Here is a 5,169-nt window from a genome sequence, read left to right on the forward strand (position 1 = left end):
TAATACATATTACTCAATGATTGATGATTGCTCTCACCAGGACATGCAGACCAATCCTTTCTTGCAGTTTGTGCTTTATGAAACCTTATTGAAGAATTTAAAGAAAAAGTGTTCTCTGAGCAAAAATGCTAGAAAATGGGTAACTTCATTGGAGGCAAGTAACATTTATAAACTTCTGTTGGACTGTCAGTTAGGTATTGAGACTGTTTTATCATTATAATACTCCAGTTACTGCAACTATTGAACATAATACTTGCTATTTTGCTAGATATTTTGCTTGGGGATTTCGCTAAATTTAAAAAGAAGCCTCCAATGGCAAATATATGAGTTTGAAGTGAATAATCAAGAAGATATAGAATCAGAACCTCAGAATTTGTTTTAAGAAGGCTCCAACTTAAAAGAGAACCCATTGGCTCTTTTCATGCTCTTAAACATACCAGTTGTTTTATCACCTGGAAATTCAGGTTCTCAGGTAGGTACAATAACTAACATAGCTCCCTGACAATTCACCATTAGAGCCAGCACTATAGATCGCGAGTTTCCTACTTATGCTACTCTTGGCAACAAAATCCACTTCAAGGTTAGTTTTTGAACTAACCTCATATGTTTCACTCATAACAACGTAACTATTTTTCTGGATATAAGTATTGTAGTTAAAACTGAACATGTGCATATTTTTCTAGAACATAAGGTATGTATGTATGACACCCTTAATTAACCCGGCTTGAATTTTCTTTGAAGATGTATCTCATAAATATAACTTTCTGTTTTCAGGGACAAAGCTTATCTAAAGCATTGCCAAACAATTTTATCCATTTATTAGCTCTAAAGGTGCTAAAGCTGCAAATGCCACTCTACAAGTCGCGTAAGAAAACACATAAGCTACTAATATATCTTTACAAATACTATATGTGTAATGAATTAAATCAACTAACAATGACAAACTCAACGTTGGGTGATTCCTGTTGTTTAAATTTTGCATTAAGCATTTTAATCTGTTGCTCTAAATTATGAGCAAAGTAGCTACACAATTTGATAAGTTCCTGAATGTTTCTGCCACCTTCTCTTGATGCATATGCCTATATATATAGTATATGGAGATATAAAAAGGGTTACTGCAGTATAGTAAAAGTCCATTACCGCTTGCAAGTTAAAAAAATCTACATTCTGCAGCTAAGAATCACATTATAACACAATATTGTGAGAAAAGATGATGATACATGATAGGTTCTAAAGTACTGCCAATTATATCTATCTGATTGATAAATATTAAAGAAAAACCCTTCTTTGCACGTACTGCCACTACACATAATATGCATTGTGTGAGTGTTCTAAAGTAACGGGTCAGTGTAGATAATGCGGGTATCGAACTTGAACATTAACCCAATAGTATTTCTAAACAGGGATGATTGAACCCACCTAAACTCTTTTAGCAGGTCCAGTTGCAATGGTCCTTGCCAAGAATGATCCTTGCCCTTCCTTAAACAATTCAAGGAGGAACAGATTGGGGAGAATCGTATTGAAGCTCAAGTTCGAGGTATATTTGTTTGCTCCATCTTCCAGTGCAGTTAATTTTATAATGGAAAAAATTCAATCTCAGTTGAACATGCAGGGACAGTAAATGGATCAAAACAGGTTATGAATGGCTTAAAACCGGCTGTCAATGGTTCAAATTGGTCCATATAGGTAAGAAGATGAAGTCAGCTTTTTGTATCTATTCTTTGATATCCGTTACATAATTATAAATGTGTCTTCTATTTAAAGGCGGGATGTTTGAGTTGTTTTTGAGTCCAATTTTAGATTGGAGGTTGGTATGCATTTATTTGTTGTTGAGCTTTTTTTGAGTTCAAATTTTAGATTTTAGGTTGATTTGCTATTTTTGAGTTCAAATTCTAGATTTTATAAAATTTTGGATTTTAGGCTGTTGTCTGGTAGGTCTTCTCATAACAGCATCTCATGTCGAGGTCCACATGCTTCTCTCATAACTACACAATTTTACATATGTTGTCTCCGACCCTGATTCTTCTTTTTAATTAAAAGCTCCATTTTCAATATTCCAGAGCTTTACTTTAAAGGTGAACTGATGGCAGGTTGTGATATAGTAATGAAGGTAACGAATAATGGTTAGCTTAAATCTACTTCTTCTGAATATGCAGTGGTATTAATATCATACTAATGGGAATATTCAACAAATCATGTATACTACTTCCTATACAAATAAAATTTATAAAAAAATTGAGTGAAATTACAAATGGTGGAAAAGGTTTATGGGCAAGAGTCTTGGCCACTCTAAGGATTTTTAATGTGATGTCCTTAAATAACTAATCAGTTAGTTGGTTGCTCAGTAAATTGGTTGCAGTGCTAGATTAGTAAGTTGGTTGCTCGGTAGCCTTCATACAATGAAATGTACTTGGTTTCTATGTTTCAGAAGGATATAATTAAAAAGATGACTTCACCTTACCATTGTTAGTATGATTACATTTTAATAATTTGACCTCATTTAAGCACAAAAAATTTAAGAAATGAATTAAAATGTAGATAAGTATTGCGTCCTTTAGATTTTCCTGCAGAAGAATTGGAGGATTTCCTAGCTTATGGTTATAATGACAGAAGTATCTCCAGACCCGCCTTGATACAATGTTAGTCTACTACAAAAAGATATTCATGTAGAGAAAATCTCTTTCACTATATTAGACTGGACAAAATATAATGTCATAAAAATAGTTTATGGATTACATACTTTTCTTTGACTTCTGATGACTAATTAAAACGAGGATGATACATTAGAGTTTGTGAGGGAAAGTGATTTACTACTAAATGCAGGAAAGACACAACCCTTAGTGACACATATCAACATGATTTATGGAATAAAGGACTTCTATTAGAAAATTCAGCTGCCCAGGTTGTTTATGGAATTAAAAAAGAAGTTCAATTATTTTTCATAAAAATTCAAATTTTTTCATATATTATATTTCATGATAAGTGACTGTTATTTTGATCTCTGTGTCCCGAGCAACAGTTTTTTAACAAAATTATTAATTTCAAATAGTACAATTTCAAAGTAAACAAAGATTAAAAAACAAGTGAACTATGTGCAATTTTTGCAAGTAAACAGGGAAAAATAATTGATGAATATGACTACCTTCTATTCTTCTATTCACGTTCAATTCTTTCAACCTCTCATGGTAACTCTATGGTGACAATGTTGGTGATGCAGTAATCTTTGGTGCAACAGAGAATCCTAAGTTTGGTTCATAGTGGATCAAGGATGGAAAGATAGTAGGTGCATTCCTGGAGGGTGGTTGTCAAAGAAAAAGGCTATCGCCAAGGTGGCCAAGGTGCAATCAACAGCTGACAATCTGGATGTGTTGACAAAGGAAGACCTCATATTTGCTTTGAAGATCTAAAAATTAAATATTTCAATAGTGGGAACACATTTACTAAAATTTATTTGTCTGTCCTTCATTTTCAATATTTTACACACTATTTGCTTTTTAGATGTCTTTCGGACAAAGTATTTATTCTTATTGATTTGTGCAAGTGACAAGGCTATTTTCGACGCTCTTATAATTAAACGGAAGGCACTATATTACTCGACTCAAATGATAATGAAAACACGACGACAATCATCAAGAACATAGAAGAGACACCTACTATACTAATATTTGACAGTGCTGAGGATAAGCGGCTACGAGATGTGGGATAAGATGGCGGAAATGAATCATGGTCAAATAATTCGAGCTCATGTTCTCAGCTGGTACTGTAAATTCTATTCTTTTGGCTTTTTCTTTAGTGTACATTTAGTTCGAGTCTGAATAATTATGAATGGCTACCTCAAGGGTAAGTATGTTTGTCATGTTTGTCAGTCAGGAGTTTAAGTCAGTTTATGGTTTTAATTTTATTTTGTACTAGATCTAAGACTTCGGTTGGGTCAAATGGGTGCTCTGGATGAGAATATATATTGAACTTGATAGTTGCTCTCAATGTTGATGTTTTGCAGGGGTAGACATCGAGGAAGATTTTTTTCATGGGAGAGTCATTTTTCTTGAAGGCAGTACTTTTTTAATAGGAGAGTGATTTTTTTTGAAGGTGGTACTATTTTCACATGTGATGATCAGCTAGAGGAGATGGACTAATTTCAAGTCTGAAAACAAGCCTTTCCCTGTATTCTTAAAATCGGTGAGCGACTTGGCTCCATTAGCTATATAGGGTAGTAATGTATGTGTACGGTGGTGCAGTATGGAATGGTAGTTGATTATTTTTAGTTTTGTGGATCTCAATTTATGCTCTGTAGCTTTTGGTTTTGAGGTAGTCGGCGGATTTAAGTGTGGCTATGAGGTATAAGCATGAGCTCATATTCCCTCTTGATCAATATCATGTCCGGTTTATAAAAAAAACCTTTATACTAATACCACATATCTGTACTTAAATGTATTTTTGGAGTAATATTCATTTCATTTAATATATAAGTATAAAATATTGACTATAAAAATAGTGTTTATTTTAATTATGAATTAATGAGTTAAGGAAGGATACAAGTTAGATTGTTGATTCATATATCTCATAAATTTATTCTAAAATATATAAAATAATTAATTATTAAAATTAAAATGACAATAAATAATTACTATTAGATAATACTGATAAAATGTGAAAAGTACACAATAAAAGAAATAAGTGAATTCAGAGTCTCTAACAAGGGAGTTTACTTTATTGTAAAAATTATAGGTTGTCTGAAGATTATTCAATATGTACAAATACAAATTTTGAAGTATTAGCTTTTACATTTAATCTTTTAATATGTGCATGATTGCTGATTAATGAAATTTATGTCATTTTTATCATATCTAAATTAATTTATTATATTACCTTTTTAGGAACCAAAACACTTACTTGAAACTTAAAATTATTAGATTTGTTACTCACATTATAATTTTAAATTTTGATAATTTAAAAGATGGACAGATTTACAAAAGAGGTATTATATGCATGTTTTGCTTCTAAAGTAAAATCTTATCTTATACTTTTAAAGATGGAAAATATTATCTGTTAAGAAATGCGGTATTTTGTCAATTTTATTAAATAATTTGAGATAAATGAATATATAATAAAATACCATTTTATGAAAATATCTACTTTAAAATAATTATTCATGACGATACTTCCTTA

The 5,169-nt window shown here is 31.6% G+C and overlaps 1 long non-coding RNA gene across 1 annotated transcript; it reads left to right on the plus strand.

Moving 5' to 3' along the window:
- Positions 1–594: 594 nt before the first annotated feature.
- On the plus strand, positions 595–3,471 carry LOC141705978 (uncharacterized). Its single transcript, XR_012568554.1, has 4 exons — positions 595–865; positions 1,437–1,537; positions 1,613–1,686; positions 3,218–3,471. It is a non-coding gene; the product is annotated as an uncharacterized LOC141705978 (long non-coding RNA).
- The last annotated feature ends 1,698 nt before the right edge of the window (positions 3,472–5,169 follow it).

This window comes from Apium graveolens, chromosome 2, assembly GCF_009905375.1.
Source record: "Apium graveolens cultivar Ventura chromosome 2, ASM990537v1, whole genome shotgun sequence".
NCBI classification, from domain to species: Eukaryota; Viridiplantae; Streptophyta; class Magnoliopsida; order Apiales; family Apiaceae; genus Apium; species Apium graveolens.